Source organism: Colius striatus, chromosome 1 (genome assembly GCF_028858725.1).
Source record: "Colius striatus isolate bColStr4 chromosome 1, bColStr4.1.hap1, whole genome shotgun sequence".
Classification (NCBI taxonomy): Eukaryota; Metazoa; Chordata; class Aves; order Coliiformes; family Coliidae; genus Colius; species Colius striatus.
Genome location: NC_084759.1, coordinates 22,768,177 through 22,781,215, shown reverse-complemented (window position 1 = coordinate 22,781,215; position 13,039 = coordinate 22,768,177). Strand labels below are relative to the sequence as shown.

Here is a 13,039-nt window from a genome sequence, read left to right as displayed (position 1 = left end):
TGAACATCTCCACATATTGGGCAAATCCTCCACCTCTCTCGGCAACCTGTGCCAGCGCTCACAGTGAAAATGAGTTTCCTGATGTACAGAAAGAACCTCTTATGTGTTAGTTTGTTGCCCATTGCCTCTGATCCTGTCACTGGGCACTGCTGACAATAGCTTGCTATTTTCCTTCATATCCTCCTTCCAGAAATGTGTATACATTGAGAACATTTTAATCCTGTTTAGATACAAACAAGACTGTACGTACTATTTATTACAGGTATGCCAGCCTTCCCGACAGAAAATTTTTAAACTCCATGGTTTGTTTTCTCATTTGAAATGAATGCTTAACAGTTACCTTTCAGGTGCAGCTCATCAATTCTGTTAGGACACCAGGAAATGAAACGGTGTCACGTGAGGTTCAATTCAGACATTAAGAAAAACTTCTTCATTGAGAGGGTAGTGGGTTACTGGAACAGGCTCCCCATGGAAGTAGCCACAGCATCAAGCCTATCCGAGTTCAAGAAGTATCTGAATCACCTTCTTAATCATTTGGTTTAGGTAGTCCCACAAGAAGGGATTGGAATCCAATCATCCTTAGGGGTCTCTTCCAACTTGAGATACTCCATGACTCAATGATACATTCACTGAACAATGATAGCCAAACTCTGTGGGTATTAGCGTAAAGGTTATGTTTCCACTCAGCCTCAGATCTGTGCTGATATACATACAGTAAGGCCACACACTTTCTTCTACTAGACTGGACCACTTATTTAAAATAGTTCAATACTACCTGAGCCTCCCATGAAGGACCAAGATCTACCCAAGAGAGAAATCAAACTCCACAAAACCCTACACACCCCTACTGGTCTATTTTCCATATATAGAAACAGTTAGGAATTAAAGTAACACAAGTAGAAGGTAACAGTAAAAAAACTATAGAAACTTTACTGACTGTTAGAAGGATAGGTTTTACAATTGAAAGGAGTAAGCTTTAAAGTATTCATAAATATGCGACCTGATCTAGGTGAACCTGCTTCTGCAAAGGGGTTGAACTAGATGATCTCTAAAGGTCCCTTCCAACCCCTACCATTCTATGATTCAATGACAGTTCAAAGAGTTTCCACCTATTGCTTAAGCTACAAAAATTATACACATTATTGGTTGCTGTCTTCTGAGTCCCGTGAAATTAAAAGGTTTAATATAGCCAAAGCTTAACAAACATCTATGGCAAATCCTGTTGACATTTAAAGCCATCACTAATTCACTTGTCTCCTCACAGTCAGATGTTGCTGTTCTTTGAGTAGAAAAAGTAGGAATTGTCCCCACCTCAGCCAGACTTGCAGCTCAAGAGCAGTCTGTCTTAAGTTTTTCAGACAAAAAGGTCAGGTTAGCACAGAAATAGCTTAGGGATCAAGACACTGACTTCCATCAACTCTACTACAGGGACTGACAAGGTTTATAAGGTGAAAGGAGTAGAAAATTTCTGGGTTAGAGAAAGGCATGCAACACAGAATAAAAGTTAATGGAAGGCGGGGAACAACCAAAAACCCCTACAGAAACACCATACACCACACTTTAGGAACCTCAATGCTGGAAGTCTAAGAAGTGCCAAACAAAGTAAGAGAGGACATAGGATTGACTTGGACCGGAAGCCTGAAGAGGTATGAGGAGAAACTAGACAACAGTCACCAGAGAGAGAGAGAGACCAGAGTAGACAGATCAGCTGTGGGGAAGGAGAACACCCTGCAAAACTCAGTCCTTTCTAAGGCCTGTCGTACAAAATTCATTCTTCATATGTTTTTCTGCTTTTTATACACTGCTTTTATATATACAGTTATACTGATTTTCCACCAATAGTATCTGCAAGAATCTGCTGAAATGCTCTTGTACCTCATCTCACTTAATGCTGATTAAAAGATAAAAACTTAAAAGATAATAACATTCCATTAATTTAATTAGTAGTAGCACATGTAGCTAAAAACCTAATGACTCACAGGAACATATCTACACAGTGAATTTATTTACTAAGTCTGCTTAAAAAGAAACGGCAAAAGTATGAAACTAATTGCAAAATCAGTTATTAAGAGAATTGAGATTTCCTTAAAGAGAAGACACACAAAGGATCTGATTTACTTCATCCTTCACTACCCTCTTCTACATCACAGGATTTCTCATTCAACATGAAGAAGCTACTCAACTTTTCATCATTTAACATGTGTCCCTCATTACATCCTACTTAAACCATTCTTTGAAGACACTTGATTTCCTACTGGGCTTCTGTACAGGACTCAACACGGTAATACATTAGTGCACCATAACAATTAACTTGTTTTCACAGCACCTTCACAAAATTATTCATAAAAACGTGTATTCTTCCCATTTTATAGGTATGTAACTGAAAGTTACTGATGGAAATTTATTAACTGTCCACCAGTTTCGCCTACACAGAGAAATTTAGGGCACAACTTTTAAAGCATGCTATGTTATCCAGCATTACGTCCCTGGTCCTCATGGGGGACTTCAACCACCCTGATATTTGCTGGGATAGCCACACAGCCAAGCACACGCAGTCCAGGAGGTTCCTACAGATTGCTGACAACAAATTCCTGTCGCAGATGATTAAGGAACCAACAAGGAGGGGTGTGCTGTTGGACCTGGTACTGACAAATAAGGAGGGCCTGGTTGGGGATGTGAAGGTTGGAGGCAATCTCGGCTGCAGTGACCATCAGATGGTAGAGTTCAAGATCCTGTGTGGAAGAGGCAGGACACAAAGCAGGACTGTGACCCTGGATTTCAGGCAAGCTTACTTTGGCCTCTTCAAAGATCTACTTGGACGGATCTCATGGGATATGATTCTAGAAGACAGAAGTGCCAATTAGAATTGGTCAGTCTTCAAGGATCACTTCCTCCAAACCCAGGATCAGTGTATTCTAATGTGCAAGAAAGGAGGAAAAGGAGGTAGGAGGCCTCCACGGATGAGAAAGGATCTACTGGGACAACTCAGGCAGAAAGTAGACGTCTATGTGAGGTGGAAACAGGGCCTGGCTTCTTGGGAAGAGTATAGGAACATTGCCAGGGCATGCAGGGGTACAGCTAGGAAGGCTACAGCCCTTCCAGAATTAAATTTAGCCAGGGATGTTAAGGACAGTAATAAGCCATTTTTCAAGTACATCAGCAGCAGAAGGATGGCCGGGGGAATGTGGGCCCGCTGCTAAACGCTGAGGGTGCCCTGGTGTCTGAGGATGCAGAGCAGGCCGAAGTACTGAATGCCTTCTTTGCTTCAGTCTTTATGGCTAAGGCTGACCCTCAGAAAGCCCAGCTCAGTAAGGATAACTGGAAGGCCAGGACAGCAGAGGACTTACCCTGGGTGGAAGAGGAAGAGGTTAAAGGCTTGTTGGCCAAACTTCAAGCTCATAAGTCAATGGGTCCTGATGGGATGCATCCTAGAGTGCTGAGGGAGCTGGCTGATGTGATTGCTAAGCCTCTCTCCATCATTTTTGAACAATCATGGAGGACAGGTGAGGTGCCTGAGGACTGGAGAAAGGCCAATGTCATGCCAGTCTTCAAAAAGGGCAGGAAGGATGACCCAGGAAACTACAGGCCGGTCAGCCTCACCTCCATCCCTGGAAAGGTGATGGAACAACTCATCTTGAATGTTATCACTGAACATATGAAGGATAAGATGGTTATCAGGGGGAGTCAACATGGCTTCACCAAGGGGAAATCCTGTTTGACCAACCTGATAGCCTTCTATGAGTGCATAACCGGCTGGCTAGATGAGGGGACAGCAGCGGATGTCATCTACCTTCACTTCAGCAAGGCTTTTGACACTGTCTCCCGTAACATCCTCATCAGAAAGCTCAAGCAGTGTGGCTTGGATGAGTGGACAGTGAGGTGGATCGAGAGCTGGCTGAATGACAGAGCCCAGAGGGTGGTGTCAATGGCACAGAGTCGAGTTGGAGGCCTGTGGCCAGTGGAGTTCCACAGGGAACGGTTCTGGGGCCACTCTTGTTCAACATCTTCAACAACCTGGATGAGGGGACAGAGTGTACCCTCAGCAAGTTGGCTGATGACACCAAACTGGGAGGATTGGTTGATTCCCCAGAAGGCCGTGCTGCCATTCAGCGGGATCTCGACTGGCTTGAGAGTTGGGCAGAGAGGAACCTCATAAGGTTCAACAAGGACAAGTGCAGAGTCCTGCATCTGGGAAGGAACAACCCCATGCACCAGTACAGGCAGGGAATCAACCTGCTGGAGAGCAGCTCTGCAGAGAGAGACCTGGGAATCCTGATTGATAAGCTAAATACGAGCCAGCAATGTGCTCTCATGGCCAAGAAGGCCAATGCCATCCTGGGATGCATCAAGAAGAGTGTGGCCAGCAGGTCAAGGGAGGTTCTTCTCCCCCTCTACTCTGCCCTGATGAGGCCACATATGGAGTCCTGTGTCCAGTTCTGGGCTCCTCAGCTCAAGAAGGACAGGGAAGTGCTGGAGAGAATCCAGCGCAGGGCCACCAAGATGATCAGGGGAATGGATCATCTTCCTTATGAGGAAAGGCTGCAGGAACTGGGGCTGTTTAGTCTGGAGAAAAGGAGATTGAGGGGAGATCTTTTTAACATTTATAAATATTTAAAGGATGGGTGTCAGGAGGTTGGGGCATCCCTTTTTTCTATAGTAGCTAGCAACAGGACAAGGGGTAATGGGATGAAGCTGGAACACAAAAAGTTCCACTTAAATGTAAGAAAAAACTATTTCACTGTGAGGGTGATGGAGCCCTGGCACAGGCTGCCCAGAGGGGTTGTGGAGTCTCCTTCCTTGGAGGTCTTCAAGACCCACCTGGACATGTTCCTATGCGACCTGATCTAGGTGAACCTGCTTCTGCAGGGGGGTTGGACAAGATGATCTCTAAAAGGTCCCTTCCAACCTGTACCATGCTATGATTCTGTGATTCTATGTCTGAAACAAAAGCTTCTGTTGAGCCATACAGACGCTGGGGTCTAGAGTCTTGTCTCCCAGGAAATCTGTACACTACTAATAAGCTCTTGTGGGAAGTTTGGTTTAAACAGACTTATCTAGGAAAACAAGAAACTGACAGAAAGAATTTCAGTATTCCGAATTGACAGTCAATCACTTAAATCACTAGATATGCTTTCTCTTCCCACAGTTCCTTGACAATTTCTTTCACATTTTCCAGCTTTTTCTGAAATATGTCAGCCAACTTTGACATGCAACTCTAATTCCTAAATACAGCCAGTTAAAACACATGTATATATAAATTATAATGAAAGACTACCGTAACATGTACTTAGGACAGAATTAAAATTGTTTTGAGTTTTAAAGAGGAATTGCAATTTGAATATTGTTTTAAGGTATTTTTGTCTATAATACAGAAGATTAAGGGGGCAATGATCCATTAAGAAATAAAAAGTTACTCTAAATGTGCTCATATATAACACTGATGGACAGATTACTACAGGCAATGTTTATAACTTGAAGACTTTAAAAGTGTTTTGAGTTCTCAAAGCACAGATATATCAGCCATTAAAAATGAGCAAAGAATATTTCTGTCCAAAAATTGTGCACGCATGAGAATCTCTGTTCTTAATTCCCGCAGTTACAGAAATGCTTCCAAGAATTACAGACTGTATAATCTAAGCCGGGTAAATGGAAGGGAAATGCATCTCCTCCTTGCTATCTCTCTAGAAAACTCCCTCACAAATCCTCTGTTTATCATTGGAGTTATTCATTCTTTAATTAAAAAAAAAAAAAAAAAAAAAGCAAAACAGGAAGGCAAAATGTTACAGCCTTATTCTGAGTAGTTCATATTCTCAGAGGAAGAAATCCCAATGTAAACCTAACTATACAGCAGGAATTAAGGTGTTCACAATTTGTCTGCCTTAGACCCTGGAAAAGCTCTCAGTGGCACACAGCGTGCACAGACATCATCCCACACAAAAAATTTCACAAACTACTGTTGTAAAAAGCTACAGTATCTTTCATACACTTTGTTTTCTATATATAGGTGTGAACTACACACAATGCTCTATACTGAGCTATCAAACACCAAAATAATTGCCACACTTAATGGTAAACCATTTAACACCTCTGTACCTTTTCCCAATGAAAATTTCTTCAGATTTTAACTAGGCAAACAGAAAAAAAGCCCTAAAGATAATAGTTTCCATTGAGTATCTTCTGCTCATTTTTCATAAATGACAACTCATCTGTTCTTTTTCGTAAGAACAGAAACTTAACAAATGTAGTGCCAAAGACTACCCAGAAATCTGATTGCCTTCCCTGAAAACCTATATCCAAGTATCAAAGCAGTACCAATAGAAGTTGAACAAACTCAAGGTGGCTCAAAGATTACATACAGCAAGTTGTAATGTTTTAAAGACTTCCTCAAAGCAATATGTCTGCATCTAGTATGGATAACTGGGTTGGTTTTGTTGGGATTTTTTTTGAAATGTGTTTTTTTTCTTTTCCCCTCCTTTCTAAGACTTTCAGAATCCTGACTGTTGATGTTGAATTCAGCTACAATGCACATATGCTGGGGATGTCTTAGTGAGAAGCAGAGGATGGTTTGAAAGAACTTGTAGACAACCAATTGCCGTACTTACACACAAGGTGGAAAACCTCACTCAACAGTTACTTTCTAAGTGGTTAACAATTATGCTTTAGATGAATCTCATTCTGTTTAAGAAGAGCTACAAAATGTGGCTTAGGTAAATAAATGGAAGCAATTAAGACAATAACACTCTGACTGCTAACTTCATGTCTTTTTTTTCCATTAAAAAGTCTGTAAGTGAAGCATCTCATCTGAGCAGGAGAAATATCCACCAAGCTTTCTAATTAAGCCAAAGAAAAAGTACATAGGGTTAGCATTGTCTGGCATTGATTTTTAAAGAACCGGGTCTAAATTACAAAACCCCAGATGGGGTCCTGATCCCTGGTTACAGTACTACCATATAAATGGTGACGAACACAACATAATTACTACAAACACGTCCATCTGTTACAAATGAGGTATGGCACTTTTTTTGGAAAACAAGTATTTCTTGAAGTGTATTAACACTAAAGCTGTCATGAGATGAAATAACACAGTTCAAAATCAAGCAGTATAAAACAAGCAGAATATTTTTGCAGTGCTTGGGATTTTAAGTGAAAGTGTAGTATTCCAGTGATGGGGACAGAGTAACCAAGGTCTTAATCCTTAGAAACTACATCAAGAACCTCCTCACACTTTTGAAAAGCCTGAGAAGCAGTATATGCAGAGATAGAGAGTAATAATCCTTTAAAAAAGGCAGAGGCCTTAATATTTCGCTTCTTAAAAATTAAGTTAAAATATAAGTTGTATTTCACGGAACTGCTTCAAGTTAGATGTTTTACAGTAAGTATTCAAATTAATAGCATTTTTATTGAGAAATCAAAAATGCTCCAAGAGTTTCTGAAATAAACTACTAACTTATAAAATAATGAAGTTTCTTTTCATTTGCATATTGCACCTCTGAGATATTTAACTATTGAAACTAAAAAAAAAAAAAAACAACCAAAATCAAAACAATCACACAAAAAAACCACATTTCCTATAAGACTACATCCAACTGTAGATGCCACCAAAAGAAGAGCAATACGTATATCAATTACATACATGCATAATCTTAACTTTTATATGTTTTACTTCAGAGGACAGGGAGAGATTTTTAGGGTTTTTTTTAAAAAAATACATTTTGCAATTCTTTCAAAGTCTATGTGATTCCTTCCAGAATCTGTCAATGCTGTTCAAATTGCCCAGAGGATCTGCCAATCTGGTAAATCAACAAAACTTTTCACCAAAAACCAACATACTAACATATTCTTCTCTATAAAATATCCTCAGTTTTCCCATATCAGTTATTTTCCAACCTCATTGAAAGCCTCCAATACTCTGTCTTTCCAAAGATTATTTCACACTGACATTTTGTGCTAAAAGTAAAAATGCTTTGACTTTAGAAGTTTCTAAAGTTCTACAGTTCTAAAGGAGTATGATACACTACCTCACCACTTGCCAGTACCACACACCAGAACTACTTTTTGGTTCTAATATAAAAGGAACTTGTCTACAGAGGGTCAAAGGAGATGATGTCAGGAAAGAGGAAGGTAGGTATTTAGGCTAAGTAACATTAAGGGAAAGGGCTATTAGAATGAAACTGGTAAGGAAAAATGAGTTGCAGTATCATTCTTTCCTCCATTTCCTACTTTGCATGCTTTTACTGTTCAGCTTCACATATTCTTATTCATTGCTCCCATGAAAACTCTTGTGCAACAAGTAGCCTTTATCATCTCTTCCAAAACCAAGCTTAAAGAAAAAATTCACTCAAAAAAATATTTAAATGAAAATCCCTAACTAAAAGACTCTTACCTATATCCATACAATCTCTAACTGTTCTGTATGAAGACAAACTGCAACTGCAGAGACAAAGGCAAGACAAGGGGGAAGAAAGTATAACCTGAGAGCCTAATAAAGAGCAATGTACCCCAAAACAAAATGCATCTCTTTTGATCTACAGGACGTAACAGAGCCTCCTGTTCTAGAGCCAAAAATGGATAATGCCTGAGGTCATGTCCGTATTTCATTACTATGATTTTCCAAATGCTAGTAATGACTGTTGGGTTTTATATTTTTAATTACAGCTTAATAATGACTGAGCTGACTTGCTCAATTTAAGTCCACATGTAAGCTTGCTACATACAGTCTAAACCCAATATTTATATGTCAGACAAAAACCACAGCGTACAAGTGTTATACACATTTGATTTTCCATTTTAATTTGATTTATTTAGTTGTTTCATCAAACAGTGAACTCCGGTTTGTACAGCTTGTACAGTAACTAGGAAAGGGAATGTAAGGGACACATAGGCAAATACTACCATGTAAGAATTGTATTTTAAAAAAAGGAAAAAAACACCACACAGATAATCACAAGACACACACTCCCACCTCACAGGAAAAAAGTACAACCTTGCTTCAAACACAGACACAAGATGTCATGCAAGTCCTAAAGTATTATACTACTTCCTCCAGCAGTGCATGCTTTCAAAAGCTGATGAAGAACATGATACATACACCTCAATTCAACTATCTTACCTGATTGTCTGATACTCTGTTTTCTTTTAGAGTAATCTAAGCAAAGCATACATTCAGCTGTTCAACATCATCCTGAGTTTCTACTTCATGGAAGTACATATAATATTTAAAGCACATATATATTGCATGCAAGACATACCAAGCAGAATTTCCATCAACTGAAACAGAACCATTCCACTAGTTGTGAAGGGGAAAACCTGAAGGAATGCGCGTCATCTCATCTCCTTCCCAAAATGTGACTTGATACTCATTTTCAACTATAAAGCCGCTCAAATTTTCAACGGTCCTTCTATTGCGTCCCCAGCAAAGAGAAATCACTTACAGCCAAAGCACCTACCCGGCAAGTACAAAAGAAAGACCACCACGAGAATACTTCACCAGTTGTGTTACATGGGAAAAAAGAACGCCTAAAAAAATAATCACAGCTCTCAGCAAGCAACCGCGCAGGAAGCAAGTATAAAAGTCAGAATAACGCTAGCACGACAACATCCAGCTCTGTAGGAACTGGTCTGCTGCAGTTTTATTTTCCAGGATTGTTCATCATCATTAATTGTTGATTTGTTCTGAAGAACTGATAGTGATTTATTTGCAGTGGGATGAAGTTACAGACCTAGATTCCTGACCAGAGACTCTCAATGTAAACAATGCATAACCTATAAATTAACTGTTTTCCATCTGGCAATTGGGATGTAAAATGCATAGTTTTTCATCTTCCAGTCGGCGGCAACCAGTGCCCCTTCCTTCCCGAGCGCTTTCTAACAGAGCCTGATGCGAAGTGGGAGGGAAAGAGAAGAAAAAAAAAAAAAGAAAGAAAAGAAAAGAAAAAAGAAAAAAAAAAAAAAGAAAAGAGCGAGCATAAAAGAAACGGGCTCGCATAAGTAGAGACCCACCAAACCGCGGTCCTCGGCGGCCGCCACCTCCTCCTGGCTAAGGATCACTGCTAAGTGCGGAGAGGAGAGACAGAACCGGGCGGGGAGGGGAGGGTCCCCTCACCAAGCCCGGGCAACCGCGTGCGGTGGCGGGAGCCCCGGTGCAGCCGGAGCGGTGGACTAGGCCGGCTGCAAGGGGCACGGAGGGGACACCCGAGAGAGCCGCGAGCACTCGCCACAACGGGCAAGCGGGCAAGCAGCCTCCCTGCCCCCCCCAACCCCCACGCCGCGAGGAGCCACCGGCGCTGAGCGCGCGACACCGCCCGCCGGGCCACCTGGGGGGGTGGGAAGTGGGGGCTGGGGGTGACCTCCAGGCTCCCGCGTCGGGCGAGGGGCAGCGCGCACCCCAGCCAAGGTCACCCCCTCGCGGGGCCCCGCCGCGCCCGGGGCGGGGGGGGGGGGGAAGGGGGTGGAAAGGGGGGGGCGGCAAATTTAATTTGTAACGCCGACCAAGGAAAAGGGGGGAGGGGAGCAGCCCCGCGAAGGGTCGAGGGGGATGGGAAAGGGGGGGCTCTGCCACGGGCCGAGGGAAGGTCTCACCCCCTCCCCCGCTCCCCCTTCTCGCGCGCTGGCCATGGAGCTCGGTCCGAGCGCGCGCCCCGCGCCCCCGCCACAGAAAAGGAAAAATGGAGCGGGGACGGGGTGGGGGTAACCGCGGCCGAGGTGCCGAGCTCCTTACCCCGCCGCAACCGCCTCTTCTCGCTGGTCCCAGGCGGGTCCGCTCCGCGCTGCCGCTGCTCCGAGCTCGGAGAGGAGCTGCCGCCGTAGCCGCAGCCAATCGCCTCTAACCCCCTCCCCTTCCGCAGCTCGCCCCGGTCCCCCTGTCGGCTTCAAAATGGCGCCAACTTGTCTCCGGCTGCTCCAATGGAACCGCCGAGGGAAGCGAGCGGGGCCAGAGTGGGGCAGCAGCGCCCCCTGCCGGCCCGCGCGGCAGCCGCGGACGGGCACCGGCCGGAGCCGCCAGTTACAGGGCCCGCGCTCCCCGCCACGGCAGCCCGCGTCGCCCCGGACCCCCGAGCCCTGCCCTGCGCGCGGTCGTCGGCGTGAGCCGCAGAGCACCGCTACCAGGCGATGAAGAGAGCGGGGGGACGAGGTTTGGTGGTGTTAAAAGTCACGACCCTTCCCCACGCGTAGTCGCGCCCCGGGGCCCAGTCCAGCTCTTCGTTCTCCACCCTGGGAAGGCTGCGAATGAGCGTGCCTCCCCCGGAAGGCCGTCGGTAGCCGCACAGCACCGTGCGGATCCCTGCCAAACGCGAGGAACTAGGTCTAGAAAGGCGACCGCGCGATTTCCAAGCTAGCAGAGCACACCTCACCTCAGCCGTCGCGGCCGCGTAAACTGCGGCACGTACCGAACCGTGAATGGGGGATGAAGCAAACGGCCCGGATCGAGAGAGGAGCGGGCTGCCAGATGTCAGATGAACTACGGTTAATTATCTGCTGGTGTGCGCCACGTAAATTAGCGAAAAAAGTCCTCCAAATAACACGAATTACAAAAGGATCGCTGTGAAACGATAGGAAATAAAGTTGCATAGCTGCGGAAAAAGAGCAGCAAAAGTAGCAGAAATCGCTCATCAGACCCTTTGGTTTTGCTTCAGTGAGTGCAAGAGTTTCAAGGGCGCCTGAACAGGAAAACGCAAACAGAAAAAATGATGCAATTTATTCTCACTGCTACAGATAAAATGCTACGTTTATGAATGACACATAAGAAGAAAATGGAAGCGTTTAGAGTATTATTTTTAAAACATAAGTCATACTCATTACATCGGCTGAAATTATACCAGGGCTTTGTCTAGTATGAGAAACATAAAGAATATGTCAGCCAAGACATTGCAACTAGTGTTTTGAATCTTTAAGTTCCCTCACCCTTTCTGAACTTGCTAGCACATTGTAACCAGCCTGCCATTCCAGTTTTAAACGAAGTTAAACATCCTTATCTTTTCACGAAGGCTACATCGGTCCTACCAGGATAAAGTGACGGGACTATTCCGAAAAAAACAAACCAAAAAAAAAACCAAACCTCAAAAAAAACCCACAGCAGTTTTCAGGACCCAAAACTTCACATGTTTACATATTTGGGTGAATTAGGTTTGTCCCACTCTTCCTGAAAACAAAAGTACTACTGCCCGCGCAGAAGAGATACAAATACTTGTATCTCTTATAAATTGTCTGACAATTTTATATTACTTCCTATTGGGAAGGATCCTGCACTTGCAGTCAAGGATATACTTTTTTGATGCAGGTTTAACAATTTCCCCTTAACCCCCCATTGCCATCTACCTGCACTTACCAAGATATAAAATCTTAGGTTAATGAATGCATCTTTTTCCTATGGAGCACTTGCACGTGTGTATGTGTATATACTTGCACGTGTAATCAACACAAAAAGTTAAACATTCGCATAGCTATCAAAATTGCAAAACCACGTGCATAACTGTGACAGTCACTAGTGTGCTGACATACTTCGTAGGCAAATGTTTTGCGCCGTTTTATTGATGGAGGGCACCAGTCGGGACGCCCGGGGCGCTGAACGCTTCGAGAAGCGGCACAGGGTGCTGTCCCGAGGCCTCCCATCAGTCACGTGCCCGCCCTGAGACTCTCTAAAATGTCAGAATTCGACATTTAGGAAGTAATTCTCCCCTCGTGCCTTTTCCCACCCGCGCTCGGTTACGCCACGGCCGAGACGCGGATCCCCGCAGAGCGGTGGCGGCTGCAGGCGCCGCGGTACGTGACGGGCGCTCGGCTGCCGGCGCCCCGCCGCAGTAACGCGCGCGGCCCTCAGGAGGGAGCCCGTCCGACACCGCTCCTCGCGCCGCCCGGGGCCGCTCGCAGCCGCAGCTCCTCACCGGCACAGCCGCTAGTCCGCCGCCCGTTCGCGCCGTTGGAGGTGGGAAGAGACCCGTTGCTGGCGGCCGTCGGGCGGCCGCGCCGTGATGAGGCGTCGCGAGGCCGAGGCGGAGGCAGGCTCTGCGCCGCGGGCAGCAGGAGGCAGCGTGGAGCCGCT

The 13,039-nt window shown here is 44.6% G+C and overlaps 1 protein-coding gene across 4 annotated transcripts in view; it reads right to left on the bottom strand.

The window, feature by feature from the left end:
* The window catches only part of PDS5B (PDS5 cohesin associated factor B), a 136,326-nt gene extending 125,509 nt beyond the window's left edge, over positions 1-10,817 (bottom strand). For all 4 annotated transcript variants that reach the window (XR_009818494.1, XM_061993678.1, XM_061993696.1 and 1 more), the window contains exon 1: positions 10,718-10,817. The gene's annotated coding sequence lies outside the window, so the exon portion shown is untranslated. The remainder of the gene's footprint in view (positions 1-10,717) is intronic.
* Between the last annotated feature and the right edge of the window lie 2,222 nt (positions 10,818-13,039).